Genomic DNA, 16,750 nt, shown 5'->3' with positions numbered 1-16,750 from the left:
TTTCTGTTAGTCTTGATTTCTGTTGCTTGGGTTCCTGCATTTGCAGCAACTTTCATCTAATTGTCTCTGGTGCTAGCTGGCATTGCTGTCTCTGACAGTGGCTTGACCCTCCTGTATGCCTGTGTGTCAGCACTCACTGAAACCAGCTTTCTTCCAGTAGGATCTAAGTCCAGAGAGCTGTGTCACAGGGTCAGCTCTGGGCTCAAGTACAAACTGGGAGTATCCTATTCCAGACTACTCTCAGTTTCTTGTGTCCTGAGGGCTCCAGACATGTTCCTCTTGGGCCAGGAATGTGAGCAGAAGTGGTGGTCTCCCCTGAGCATTCAGTATTGTTCTCACTTCTGATAGTCCAGTTCTCTCCCCCACAGGATTTGGTTAGAGGGAACTGTGATACTGGGCCAGCTCTAGGTACAGGAGGAAACTGAAAGGATTGTGTCCCAGACTGCTCCCAGGTTCCTGTGTCCTGAGGGCTCCAGGTTTGTCCCTCAGAGCAGAAGTGGTGGTCTTACTGCTGATCTCAGGTATGTTAGCGCTCCTTGCAACTGGCTTTCAGCTCTGGGTTCCCACAGAGATCAGAAGGACCCTGTCTGTAACTGCTCCTAGGTTCCTATGTCCAGAGGGCTCCAGGCCAGTTCTTCTTGGGCCAGGAAGGTGAGCTGAAGTGGTGGTCTCCCCTGAGCTCCCAGGATTTTCCACACTTCTTTCTCATATAGAGGATTTGGGTACAGAGAGCTGTTAGACAGGATAAGCCTAGGGTGCAGGCAGAAACCAGAAACTGCAACACAATTTTAAAATTGCTTTTAGTGTCTGTACTGGAGCTGTTTTCTTTAAAAGCCAGTAGTAGTGAATGTAGATGCCTTTTCAACAATCTAGCCTCTAGCAAATATGAATTACATCTCTCTAGGTTGAAATAATGATGAGCATATATGATTGTGAGGAACATATACTTGGAAACAGAATATACTTTCTGTGTTTATATGTGAAACATATTTCACACACATTTAAATATATGAGAGGCTGCTCCCAATTCACTAATGACTATATTAAATTGATGTCACTTAACAAAACTTCCTTCATAATGGCATTTATCTCGACAATATCATTTAGAAAATGCTCTCTGACTCTCACAGGCAAGAATCTTTAAAAAAATCTATCTATCTATCTATCTATCTATCTATCTATCTCTATCTATCTATCTATCTCTATCTATCTATCTATCATCTATCTATATCTTTATCTATTTGTGTACACACACACACACACACACACACACACACACACACACACACACACATTCTGAAAATTAATGGCCCCAAAACTTTGGAAATGTTGTATTGGAGGTTATTGTTTAAGTACACTTTAAAAATGTATTCTTTGATAATTTCACACATAAATACAACAACATTTGATCATGTACATTCCCCATTCACCTAATTGTTGGAATGTCCCTTGGATCCCTACAATATATTTTGTTGCCTTATCAAATTCACATATTCTTTTCTTCTTCCTGGTCCTCCTGTTCCTCTACTTTCTTCTTAATATCCCATTAAGTTGATACATTGCAGTACGTGTGTACATTGGTGTGGGACCACCACAGCACGTAAAGCATAGCAAGCAGTCAAACTCCCAAAGAACAGTTCTGCCTCCTCCAGCAGCTACTACTGGCTAACATATCCTCATTAAGGGAAGGATTTTTGTAAGTTTCTGCCACCATCAATGGTGGAATGTTGGGTGGCTTAGTCCTGCTTAGGCCTTTACCAGTAATTGTGGATATTATGAGTTTATGAGTGAATGAACCATGTCATGTCAAACTAGCCAGTGCTGTGAGAGTTCTTAAAATAATTATGTTGAATATTTGAATTGTATGAAAGTTGTCACCTTACATCTGTAGAGAACCATTGGGGTTGGCTTGGCCTACCTTGCTTGAGAAGCAAGTGCCATAGGTTTCTCAGGTTAGAGTTCACGGCTGCTGGAACACAATGTGCCTTCCTGTTCCAAAGAGAATGATGCATGCCCTTAGGCAGTGCTGCATTCAGGTTTTGTTGTATTTCTCTCTATGTTCCCTTAGAAGTTCCCAATTACAAGCTTGACAGGACAGTTGGTTTTAGACGTTAATCTTATATGTCCAGCATAGCTTGCAGACTTCATTTTGTCTTGGCAACTACAACTATGTCGATCCTGCCAATTGTTATTATATTTTATTTCTGAGTAACGTGTAAAACATCTGATTGCCTTAATAAATTGTCACAAGTCAAGCTTTGTTATGGACTCTCCAACAGGCTTTGTTTCAATCATTGGAGCCATATCAGGCAACCTTGGCCCAAATACACATATTTCAGTCTGTCTTGCAACAATCTCTCAGAATCCAAATAAAAATTAATAAAACCAGAAAGGGAAAGCAGTATATAAATTTCCTCTTTAAACACAGTGCAGTAACATGAGTTGTAAAACTCTTCCTTATGGGTGAGTTTTTACTTGCTTTGATAAAAAAGAAAAATATATCCCACTGCTTATTCATGTGAAAAATATAATAAATATAATAAATTTCACAGTTTTGTTGAAATATATAATTCACAAAATTGAAGTCACATTTCTAAAATATAGTCTTATGGAAAATGTGACAAAATGCAATGTAACTTTTTGGAAAAGTAGCCATTATTCTAGAGAAAAATTATATATAGAAAATTTTCTGCAGTAATCTTAAAGTTCCTCAACCATGATTGGAACTTTCTGATGGTATGGATTTCATAGATGGATTTTCACATTCCATTAGAAAGGTATTTTTTCTTTTCCAACAATTTAAATTTTAGTCTTCTTAGTTATCACTTGGATTCTTAAAGTTTTAGAGCCCAGGATTATGAGTAACTCTGCTGTACATGAAGTACAATCATCATATGCAAAGCAACAAAAATGTGTAAAAGGTTAATGTTAAGTTCATTATAGAACCATGTAGACAAAACCTTTATGTTCCACATACGAGCCATCTTGACAGATTTTTATATACGTTTATTTGACCTGAGAATTTCTAAAAATCGGGTAAGAAAACTGGAATTATTAGGTCATAGGACAAAGCAAATTGATCTTACAGTCGAGATCATGTAATGTGTCTGAAAATGAATTCCATTTTCTTTGGTTGGGAGGAACAAACATCTGTGCATTAATTCAGAGTGTCTGTGGACAAAGATGGATAATGTGAGGCCTTGCAGCATCAGAGAAGCATGAAACATGCAGAAATCTAAAGGGTTTTAAAATTTCCCCTCTGGAAAATCAAATCTTGGACTTCATGAGCAATATCAGCATTCATTTCATAAAACCATTCTTCTTCCAGTGTATCTTTTTTAATAAGTAGAAAAATATTTAAAATCGAAAGCTCAAATTGGAGAATATTGTCATAAGTTATGGTGCATTACATGCTCAGAAACTCAGCACGGCTTTAACTCTGAATGCCATGCTATAAAATGTACTATTACAGTGAATGTAACATTGTATTTGGTAAAATTTATGAACAAGTCAAATTTAGTCCGAGGGAGAAATGAGCTGTGTCAGAATACAAAGCAGTACACTGTGGGTACTCACTCTATCCTAGGACATCTTCATCTTCTTGTATTAGAATTAACATTCATATGAAAATTCAAGTATAGCTACTATAAAAATATTAGCTGGATCATATATTTAAAGCTTCTGAGAGGAGGTAAATATAGGGAACAAACTGAATGAAAATATAAGACTTGCAAATACCCAAAGAAATATAAAGTGTATTATGGGGTATTATAGTGTAAGAAAAATAAGTTACCGAAGACATTTCAGAATGATCATTTTTTTTCTTTTAGAATATAGAGAAATAGAGTAATATTGTAGTTGCATGTCTATGTTTATATATGTGGGGGGTTGCATGTAAGATCCCATAGTAGATGGAGAATTGGCCACTGGGACTAGGTAAGCTTGATTAATGCTTGTCTATGGTTGGGTACAGTGGCATATAAACAGAGTGATAACTATTATATTGTTCACCAGTTATAATCAATTGCATTGAGCTGTGAAGTTATACAATGACTAAATTAATATTAGAATTAATTTTAAGCATATGACTTTTCATGTATCTTACTATTACTTTTGAATCTAAGTGTATTTAATTAGCCTTAAGTCCAAGATCTGAAGTTCTGCAGGTCCCTCACAGCACGTATATGTAATACAAACTTTGTGGTTCTCTGAAATTTGACTTTCTCTTCAACATATTTTACTCCAACAAGTATCACATTGAACAACTATGAATTAGACAATACGTGTTTGGTGAATTTGTCATCATAAATGAAAAGGTGCTAAAGACTACTAGCCATTTACATTCATCATAGTGTCCAGAATTTTATTTTCTTATATACAATCGTAATAGCTAAGTCCTGAATATTAGATTACATCTAAACTGAACTGAGCATGCTATAACAAACATAACTTCATAGTGTACCTGTATTTGGAGACAGTTAGGTCTTTAAAGTGGGTCATCACTTAAAATTAAACTTTTCAGGTTGTGTGCTCTTTCAGATTGCTGGATGTACTTGAATGATGGATTATCTAGCTGATATTTACAGTTTCTTCCTTTATGTTCACACTACTTTTCACATGATAAAATTAAAGTATCTGTACAAGTCTTCTCTCTGATGCAGCCAGTGAGTGTGTATGTAATAGTATAGGTTATCAAGACCCAAGAAAAATACAGACAGAGGAACAAAGAAAGATACTAATAAAACAAATAAACAAGCCACACTCTCCCTAGTACTCCCTGTATTTGATAGTTCTGTCAAACCAAACAGCAAAATTGAGATAGCAAAATAACATAAATATTCTCTATTTCTTCTGGAGGCTAGAAGGGTACAATGATATTTACAGCACAGTTGCTAGTTCTTTCCTCTTTTTCTTCGAATAACACTGATCAGTCTTCATTTACATATATATATATACATATATATATATATAATTTTCTAGTATCTCTGATTATTCTTAATCATTTCTGTTTCAGACACACAAATAAGGTTCAGTACAGCAAGTCTGAAAAGTGCACAAGATTATGTAAACTGAAAAGGAAGCAATATATTATTTGTATTTGATGACTATTAGATAATTTTATACTAACATCTGTGCATACCTACTCTGAAAGCTAGTTTGTGGTATTTCATGTTGTGGCTCCATTTCAGGCTTCCATAAGATGAAATACAGAATGCTTTATACTGACTGATAAAGTACAGTTAGTAGTTTCTTCAAAAAAAAAAAAGACAGTATATTACCCTGAATGGCAGAGGGTAAGAATGTAAAAAAAAATACCATAACAAATGTGAACTAATACAAATTGTTCTGTACTTCTATGGTTTTAAAAACACATTAAGACATAATAAGAAAAGGGAATTCAATTGAGAAAATATTTTCATAATATTTCTTGTAGCCAGACTTGTAGTATATTTTGTGAATTAATGATTGATCTAGGACAATGTAGACAATTTTACTTGGTGCTGTACCAGGTAGCTGTTCCAAGCAGTTTAAGATAATAGGCTGAGCAAGCCAGGGGGAGTGAGTCAGTAGCCATTATTCCTATAAGATTGCTGCTTCAGTTTCTGCCTCCAAGTTCTTGTCCTTAGTTCTGAGGTGATATGCATAGGAATGATCCCCTTATGGTCATAGATTTTAGTGGTTGGTTATCAAGAAGTGTCACTATTAGAGGTATGACTTCTTGACTTTATGTGGTCTTGATGGAGGAAATGTGTTTGTTTCTGGGGGTGAGCTGTGAGGATCCAAATGACCAAGCCTGGTCCAGTGATCTCTTTCTCTTCCTGTTGCCTGACGAACAAAATGTAGAGCTCTCATCTCAGTTCCTATTCCAGGACGACCTCTGCCTGTGTACCACCATGCTTCCCGTCATGATGAGAGTGGACTAAACCTGTGAACCTGTAAACTAGCCCCAATTAAATGGTTTCCTTTACAAGAGTTGCCATGGTCATTATGCATCTTCAAATCAATAAAACCCTAACTAATTCAAGTTCTTATCATGACTTCCTTTCATGATGATCTATAAGCTGTAAGATGAAATGTAGCTTCTTGTGTTCTAACGCTAAATTTTATCTCCCCCTCAAAAGAATTTTTTTCTAGGAGTGGGGAGATGTTTAAGTACCTTAGGGAGGGTCTACAAAACCAGGTCACATAATGGCAACACTTGAAAGAGGAAAAAATAGGTATGAGCTTGTATGGAGATAGAATATTCATGTCAAGTCAACACACATACAACATTCTTGAACTGGAGAAGACTTGCGTAGTCGCCAAAGTTAGCCTACTATAATTAATCAACAAGTAAAATTTGGTGGAAAATTATTCAAGACAGATGATGAATAGTATATAAAAGGAAGGAAATAAAAAAATGACTTAGAACATTTGAATATTCTGTGCTGTGTTTAAAATTGAGAAGATAAGAGTTATGTTTATGTATACATGTGTGTGTTTGTTTGTCTTTGTCAACTTTAAACAAACTAAAGTCAACTATTATGGCTAAGCCTTGATTGAGAAAACTAATTTTGACAAAATTATTCATCAATAAGTCTGAGTCTGATGCATTTTCTTGACTAATGATATATATATATGTATATATATATAGTGATTATATATAGAATAATACACACATATATATATATATTCAATATAACCAAAACTTAGAGTTCTCTTAGATTACAGGAAATTAATCATTAATAGAAGAGAGTTGCTCCTAGAAGTGAGCAGCACTTCAGCACTTCACTACTCAGTTCTGCAGTAAACATAGATTACTCCATTTATCATTGGTGTTAGGTAGGATCTTGCTTCCCAAGGATTGTGTGCATTTGTCGTACGTTGTTTATTAAAGCAGTTGATAAAAAGTAACTTTCAAGGGTCTGAAATCTTATTCCCACTAAACAACAATGTGCTAGGAGTCCAGGCAGAGAGATAAAGAGATCTTAGAGGTTCCCTGTACCATATTAAAATGTGAAATGTGAATTTATTCTTGTTTCTTATGTGTGAAGAAGAAGAAAATGTAAGCATGGAACTTATGAATACTTTTTGGTATTATAGAGATTGGTGAATGTTACAATACATTAGAAAATTCATAGCATTAATTAGTATAATATAGACAATTTTAATACTTTTTTAAAGGTATGATCATTTATATAATATTTGAAACCTTGCATTTTGTTTTGGGTAAAATTCATAGTGAAGGTACAGTTATAGGAAATGAATTGAAAGGCATACTGAAAATGGATAAATTTAAATATACACTTTCTTGCCAATAACACAAAGATTTCAGAATTTTGAAAGTAGGGCAAATAGTATTACATTTTTAAATTTTATTTTTTTATTTATTCACTTTATATCTTTTCACTGCCCCCTCCCAATCACTCTCCCCCACAATCCTATCTCCATCCTCTCCTACCCTTCTCATCTGAGCAGGTGAGAACAGGCCCCCTGCCCCCGAATATCCCCCCATGTTGGCATTTCAAGTCTCTGTGAGGTAGGTGCTTCCTCTCCCATTGAGGCCATACAAAGCAGCTCAGCTTGTACAGGCAACAGCTTTTGGGATAGTCCCCATTACAATTGGAAAAATAATATTTATAAGGGAAAATAATATGGTAACTTGTAAGGGTTTTATTAAGTTTTCTCTAAAACACAGACTGAAAGAATAAATATATTTATACTTGTTTATCCTTAAATTAAATGTTAATTTTTATACTAGCCTGCAGGCTGAGTTTTACATAGTCCAACAATGCTCTCTCACAATTAATTAATTAATTAATTAATACCAAGATACAATAAAATTTCCTTTCAAGAAATTGGATGGCTTAGCAGTTCAAATCTGGTGCTGGGGTCCTGCCTTGTTCCTGGATTTTCAGTCTCCAAATATCAAAGAAATGGGATTTAATACTATCCAAAGCAACAGGATAAAATAAAGTGCTACAAAATTGATAACAAATGGACAAAAAAATAAGAAGTTCTTCTTTCATGCATCTTTTATGTGGGTTGCCATAAGAAGGACTGATTGAGATTTACATTTGGTCTTGCTATTTCCAACAATCTATTGAATAACAATTTTCAAAAGTGTGTCAACATCTTGGATAGTAGACAAGGCTGTTCAGTTTTCCATAGGAGTTAGTACTCAACAGTCTACCAGCAATGTAGTACCTGCTGGCATCGTGGAGCTAACCATCACAAAGGAGAGTTCCAGACTAGTTCCAGGATCTTCATTTATGTAGATACCGAAAAGCCCTGGATACTTCATTAGATAGTCCCAAATCCATAATCATACAGATTACCCTCAGTAATTTCAATGTTTCTAAAAAACAACAACAGCAACAATACAACAACATAAAGGATGTGAAAAGAGACTTACATGGAGGAAGACAGAGAACAAGTGAGGAGGGAAGTAGCAGGAAGATTAAAATGTACTTACACATGCATAAAACTGTCAAAGAACAAAGTTAAACAGACAACATGTCAGTTGAACAGACAAAATGTCTGCGTGACAGTGATCAGAAAGAAGTGTCTGTAAGCAGTGTAATGGATCAGCATGATACTTTGGGAAATGAAACCCACGATAAACATTTAATTTTGCTTGGTGTATAAGTGAAAGGCAAAAGAACCTAGAATATTCAATCATTGCTTTTAACTACATTTTTGAATTATAGAAAACATCAGATGGAGTGAAATAAATTTATAGTTGAACCAAAGTTATTGACTGTATTACATGTGAATTTATTAATAGTTGCAGATCTATATACAAGTCACCTCGCCTATATATCAATTCTCAGTTTGTGATCTTAAATGATGGGTTGTTAGAAATAGTAACAAAGCATAAAAAGGCTATATAGAAAGATATTTTTACAAAACACATAATGTTATATTGAAAAGAACCACAATTGACACTATAGTTATGTAAAGTATTCATGATGTGACTGTACAAATGCTTGGATACACCAAAGCAACATATTACTTAAGTTTTTTTTAATAAGAATTACTATTTATCAGTTATCTTGTGATAGTGTAGCTTAAATATTTTAATCATATAATCAGTTTATATAACTGATTCTTCTTTATGTGCCTCTGTGTGTATATATGTACATAAGTTCAATTGATTGCACAAGCCTGAAGGCTATGCTGCGAGATTTACAGGAGACTGAGAAATGCAATACGGGTCCTGGGAACTGAATTCTTGTCCTTTGAAAGTTCATCAAGAAAGGACACTGTTGTTAAGACAAAAGGACAACCAACAGATTGGGTAAAGATTTTTACCAATCCTACAATTGATAAAGGGCTTATATCCAAAATATCAAATAATTCAAGAAATTAGACTGCAGGGAGACAAATAACCCTATTAAAAATGGGGGTCAGAGCTAAACAAAGAATTCATAGCTTAGGAATGCCGAATGTTTGAGAAACACCTAAAGAAATGTTCAACATCTTTAGTCATAAGGGAAATGCAAATCAAAACAACCCTGAGATTTCACCTCACACCAGTGAGAATGGCTAAGATCAAAAACTCAGGTGACAGCCAATGTTGGCGAGGATGTGGAGAAAGAGGAACACTCTTCCATTGTTGGTAGGATTGCAGATCCCCAACAATGGATTACAACCATTCTGGAAATCAGTCTGGAGGTTCCTCAGAAAATTGGACATTGAACTGCCTGAGGATCCAGCTATACCTCTCTTGGGTATATACCCACAAGATGCCCCAACATATAAAAAAGACACGTGCTCCACTATGTTCATAGCAGCCTTATTTATAATAGCCAGAAAATGAAAAGAACCCAGATGCCCTTCAACAGAGGAATGGATACAGAAAATGTGGTACATCTACACAATGGAATATTACTCAGCTATCAAAAACAATGATTTTATGAAATTCATAGGCAAGTGGATGGAACTGGAAAATATCATCCTGAGTGAGGTAACCCAATCACAGAAAAACACACATGGTATGCACTCATTGATAAGTGGCTATTAACCCAAATGCTTGAATTACCCTAGATGCACAGAACACATGAAACTCAAGAAGGATGACCAAAATGGGAATGCTTCACTCCTTCTTTAAAATGGGAACAAGAATACCCTTGGGAAGGAATAGGGAGGCAAAGTTTAGAACAGAGGCAGAAGGAGCACCCATTCAGAACCTGCCCCACATGTGGCTCATACATATACAGCCAGCAAACTAGATAAGATGGATGAAGCAAAGAAGTGCAGGCCAACAGGAACCAGATATAGATCTCTCCTGAGAGACACAGCCAGAATACAGCAAATACATAGGGGAATGCCATCATTAAACCACTGAATTGAGAAGGAGACACCCGTTGAAGGAATCTTAGAAAGGACTGAAAGAGCTTGAAGGGGCTTGAGACCCCATAGGAACAACAATGCCAAGCAACCAGAGCTTCCAGGACTAAGCCACTACCTAAAGACTATATATGGACTGACCCTGGACTCCAAGCTCATAGGTAGCAATGAATAGCCCAGTAAGAGCACCAGGGGAAGGGGAAGCCCTTAGTGCTGCCAAGACTTTACCCCCAGTGAATGTGATTGTTGGGGGCGGTAATGGGGGAAGATGGAGAGGGGAACACCCATAGAGAAGGGGAGAGGGAGGGGTTTCGGGGATGTTGGCCAGGAAACCCGGAAGGGGAATAACGACTGAAATGTAAATAAGAAATACTCAATAAAGGTATAAAAATGAAAAAAAAGCAAAAAAAAAAAAAAAGGTAAGTGTTCTTAACTGCGAAGCTATGAGTCTAACACCAGTAGATAATGGACTTTTATGAAAAATACAAAGCAACATTCATTTCAAAGTTTTTATATAATAACAAAAACCAAAATTTCTAAATTAATTCTTTATACTGTACATAGTAAATAATTTCCTTTTTATAAATTCTAGAAACTGAGACTCAGGAATACTGTGAAAATACTAAACAGTAATCCATAATTAGAATGAAGAGAACCTTGTACAGACTCATGTAAGCCCCGAGTGTGGTGCTTTAATCTCTGTGAGTTTATATGCTCCTGTTGATTTAAAAGGTCTTGTTTCTTGGTATCTGCCACCTGTTCTTGTTCTTACCTTTTTCTGCCTCTTCTTCAGAAGGGTTCCCTAAGGTCTAAGTGGGGGGATTTGATGTAGACGTCCCATTTAGGGCTGTTAGTGATACCTACTCATAGCTAATCCTCTAATACATGCTCATTTGGGGATAATTAAAAATCTCAGTCGAAATAGCATAGTGGACAATATTGGTCTCTTAGTGTTGAAATTCTCATCTAGCATGGATAAATCCCTGGGCTAAAACTCCAGCATTAAATAAAATTAGAAAAGAAAAATATGAAATATATAAATTATACATATCACCACAAATATTCTCAAAGTTTCACATCAGGTATTTAAGAGTTCAGAGCTTTGTTCTGAGTACTGTGAAGCTAATTAGAGGTGTTGCTTTGCATTTTGAATTATTTCTATTAAGTCATGTAGAAAAGAACGTTACATGAGGTAAAAGAAATTATCTTTTTATTTGAAAGAAGAAGAAATTAATGTGCATGGAATTAGTCAGAATACCATGGACTAGGGATTAGGAAAAATATATAAGCCTTGTGAATAGTAGAATGAAGTTTATGCAACAATCTAAGCACACATTTAGATGTTTTACAGAACTGTGACTATATATTCATATATATATTCATATATATATATTCATATGTATATTTACATTTAGAGTTTAAAATAAATTTAGATTGTGTGACTAGGTTTGCTGGTTTGTTTAGTTAACAGGACCCTACATAGAGTCATATGGGAATAAAAGACCTATTTTGAAGACTAGCCTCCATTACATTGACCCATGGTCATGTTTGCGAAGCATTCTTGATTAAGGATTGATGCCGGAGTGTCTCATGAAATATAGAATGTATACTCATGGACAGGTTGTATAAAAAATCCAGTATAAAGCCTCGAAAGTGTTCCACCATAGTCTCATGCTTAGTTCCTGCCCTTGTTTCTTGAATTGAATTCTTGTTCTGACTTTCCTCAATGATGGACTGTGATGTGTTAAAATAAGCCAAATAAACCCATTCCTGTCTAATGTCCTTGTGGTCAGAACACTATCTCAGCAATAGGAAAAAAATCTAGGTCATTGGATATTATTACAGAGTTTAGATATAGATGGTCTATTAAGCACTGTGAGCATTTAAACAACTCCAGTAGAAAGGGTAGTAGGTACAGGCTGCTCTGCAGGATGAGACAATAGATCTTGGTTTATAATTATCAGTCAGATGCAAAAACAATCTAAAGCCAGGCACAGACTTAATGAAGGCTTGAATAAAATTATTTAAGAATATTGCATATTTTAGCCTCATCAATGATGGAAACAGATTAAGATGAGGATGCACACTGATAATAAGAATAGTTAGAAAATGATACAGATTTTTTTTTATATCTACAATAAGCTGTAAACAGCACAAGGGCTGGGCAAGCTATTTCTGATTGGTAAAATGGTAGCGAGTTTCTTAACAATTTTTTTAGAAAACTGCCAAGAAGGCAAATCTTTCATTAAATAGCAAATACACTATATTAACTACCTGTAAATAAGACATTGTTGATTTATAAGATTTCTGGGGCTAGATATTGCTTAGTGTGCTGATAATCTTATTTTTGATTTAACAAGGTAGAATTACTACTTGGAAACCCGACTGAGCTACATCAGACTGTCTACAAAAATTATAGAACAATATTTATATTACACTTACATATAAAAGTTGTTTTATCTATAAAGCAATAGCATTACTATTATTTTGACTCATTAGGTTGAAATGTGGTTAACTTAATATGGATGGTTATTATAGACTAGCAACCACAGAAACAAGAATTTAACAGTGTAGTATAAGGGTGAGTTTGCAAAGAATGAGTGCCTGCTAAAGATCAATTTTCTACCTCCTGCATCACCATCTAGATGTTCTGAAATGCTGGAAAGGAAGAAAGTGTCCTGAGAGGCCCCCTGTAAGTCACTAATTCCATTACAAAAGTTCTTTTTCATACCTGCCTCTTCTCAGAAGGCCACACGTTTCCTTTATTATTCCCTTGGGGTATAAGATTTCAACCTATGATTTTCAGATTAAGTATGGAATGAAAAGAACATACCTGTGGGTAGATAGAATTATTATATATGCTTCTTTGTGAAAAAAAAAAACACAGACACTCATCTTCCCACACAGAGAGCATCAAAATTCATATAACTTACACACATTAGAAATAAAATGTATCAAAAATTCAGACATTTGTGTGTACATTAAATATTACTTAAAATTACATCCAGAATTACCTTTGTATCAGGATAAGACAGTTTGAAAAGATGTATTAGTAATAATAACTTAAATAGTGAAAGATATAAATACATTTCAATAAAGTGTTTGTTTTTATCCAAGGAAATAAACCTGAATTTAAAAAATGTTAAAGTGCCCTCAAAATGATTTATTTGTAAAGGGCATGTAACATCATGCACGGTGACTCAGATTAGATTTCTGGGACCCACAGGAAAAAATTAAACTCCTACAATTTGTCCTCTGACCTTCACTTACTTTCCAGAGTCTGTACCTATCCACCCACATAGACATACTCTCTAAGTAAGTTAATGCAAAATAAAAAAAAAAACCTCCTAAAGTTTAAATACTTTAATCACATTATAGAACTTATTTTACATAATATCATCGTTCTCAGTTGTAACTTAAATAAAATACTGTCAAAGCAATCATGCACAAATCAATATATTTTGTAACTATCTCTAGCAATTTGTGTATAAATTTTGTATATATAAATATATGATATAGACACACACACACATATGGATATGTGCATAAGAGTAGGGTTGGTCTTTGTTGGACAAAAAAAGACATGAGATGGCCTAGAACTAGGACTGCTGGTATAGGTACATATAATCTATTGCTGCTGGAAAGATTCTGGGGCCCTCTGCGGGAGAACTTACTTTTAGCTGCTGATCCATCTCCCCAGTTTTAGTTTAGACAGTTTATTTATCATATAACTCTTTTCAAAATCAGAACTTTTTGATATATTTTATCCAGCTTAGAAATTCCTATGTATATCAAAACTTAGTGTTAATTTTTCAAAAATTACTGAATAACAGGCGCCTGATATAGCTGTCTGCTGAGAGGCTTTACCGGAGTCTGACAAAAACAGAGGCTCGCAGCCAACCATTAAACTGAGAATGGGGTAACCACTGGAGGAGTCAGAGAAAGGATTGAAGGTGCTGAATGGGTTTGCAACCTCACAGGAGGAACAACAATATCAACAACCAGACACCTCAGAGCTCCCAGGGATTAAAGTCACCAACCAAAGAGTACACACAGACTGACCAATGGCTCCAGCTGCATATAAAGAAGAGGATGGGCATTTTCTGCCATCAATGGGAGGAGAGGTCCTTGGTCCTGTGAAATCTTGATGCCCCAGTGTAGGAAAATGGCATCACAGGGAGACCAGAGGGAGCAGGTCACTGGGTGCAGGACTACCCTCAAAGAAGCAGGGGGAGGGGGCCTGGGATAGGGGATTTCAGGAGGGGAAACCAGGAAAGTGAATAACATTTGAAATGTAAATAAAGAAAATGTCCAAAAAAAAGAAAGAAAAAGAAAAAATTAACATTCTTATCATAAGGTTTTATTTTCATAAGGTCACAGAATAACCTCCAAGCATACATATCAAATTATTTATTCATACTCCATTGACTTTTGTGTTTAGACCAGATACGATTTCTGTGACATTTTCCCAATTTTCAAATATGTGTATGTGAAATAAAATTTTTAAAAATAAATTATTACTATTAGAGATACAACATTATGTTGATATAATAGAAATAAAGTTGTAATTAAGATCTAAGATTTAGGGTTCATTTCACCTTTGTGACTCAATTGTTCTATAGTTGTTCTGGATATACTCATTGTAAATATTTATGTGCACCTAAAACAAATACATGAACACTTTATTAAAATTGCTTGCTCTCCTGGTCAGTTCGTTAATGATATTTAAAATATTTAAAATAGATCCATACCCCGCATTTCTGAAGAAGGGAGTAAAACTTTACTCAAATTAATTATATTATTTACATGTAGATCATTAATTGCATTGAGGCAGGAATAAGGTCACTGGCTATCTCTGACCCTACATTCCTGCATTTTTAGTTGAAAGCAGTTGAGGATTATAAAGTAATAGTAACACTCATGATGAAGGAAAGAAGGGAACAATTGTAAGAAGGAAAATAATAAGCAAGTAGATTTAAATGAGTTAATTCTTGAAAATCAAGCAAAAGGAAAAAGAGTAAATATGTCTTAAGAAAATGCTCATGGTAGACTTCTGTGTAGAAGTTGTTTCCAGTTCTTGACCCCATTTCCACACTGCCAGAAATAAGACTCAAACTAAAAATATATTTACAAATACCTTGGCCGTAGAACCAGACTCTTCTCTTACTGGAATCATAACTCATGACAACACATTAATTTTAACCAATATTCTGCCATTTGGTTGGCATCTTTTCCCTCACATCTTCCTAGCAAATCTTCCCATACCTAGCTCTCCCTCAGAATCTTCTCTGCTTCCCAGTTGTCTCACCTCTATTTCCTGCCTATGTCATAAGACATAGGCTTCTTAATTGATTGGTGATGCAACCATGCAATATATAAGATATTATTTCAAAATAATTCTTATAACAGAAAATTGAACTAGTTAAGTAGGATACTAAACTAATCTGCTACTAAACAACTGAAGAATTAATTTAAATACATGTAAAAGTAAAATTACATTTTCGGATTTCCATTGTACATGCCATTATCATTAATTTTTCAAATTTAAATGGAAACAACAATGAGTCAGAGTGAGGCCAAAAGTGCATTATGTGCTTCCTCATCCTAATCCTTGTCCTAAAATATCACACTCATTTTCATCTTTACCTGAATGCTCCCACTAGTACATCTTTTTCCAAATAATAAACTGCTTTCTCAACCATAATTAGGTACCATTCTAAGGAGAAAATCCACCTTAAATATTAAACGTGAGATCACTTACGTGAAGAAAGTTTTTGGCTACTGGGTTAGTTAGATTCAGATATAGTAGATATAGATAGATATATGTTTGGGATTTTCAGAGTGACAGTAACTTATGAAAAGAACACGAAGGTGTGTTTATGCTAGACTTTGAAATGAATAGCTGAGCCCCACACCGATTCTGAGATTCTCAACAGTCTTGATTCTTAAAACTGTATTTCCTCTCCTCCTTCCCTCTCAGGGGGACCTCACATCACACTCACTGATTAAAAGATATAGGCAGGGTTCTTCCTTGGTGTTCCTTTGAAACAGAATGAGTAATGACCCTTTAAATTAGTGATAGGTGAATCACAAAGCTTGGGGAGGCTGAGTTCCTTTTCTTCATCTGAACTTTCTTTGATGAAGAAATAGCACTAGAAAACGTGTGAGAATGTGTTACCTCTTGAGAGGCCCAGCACTTCTTTTTCAGCCCTTAGCTTTAAAAATGTTAGAAATGAAAAGTTTCATCCTTGGAGTTTCTGTAAGTACATTTTTATCAACATGTTTCTGAAAAAGAGAAACAATAGAATACTATATTTTGCTTTTCTCTCAATTTCCCAGTCCAAAACATTTTCAGATGTATAAAAATAAGAAAATTTTATCTTCTGTCTCTGACAGGAAAAGAAAAAAGTAACACAAA

This window comes from Rattus norvegicus, chromosome 7 (assembly GCF_021556685.1).
Source record: "Rattus norvegicus strain SHRSP/BbbUtx chromosome 7, alternate assembly SHRSP_T2T, whole genome shotgun sequence".
NCBI classification, from domain to species: domain Eukaryota; kingdom Metazoa; phylum Chordata; class Mammalia; order Rodentia; family Muridae; genus Rattus; species Rattus norvegicus.
The sequence above is the reverse complement of the archived record's forward strand: the minus strand, read 5'-3'. Positions refer to the sequence as shown.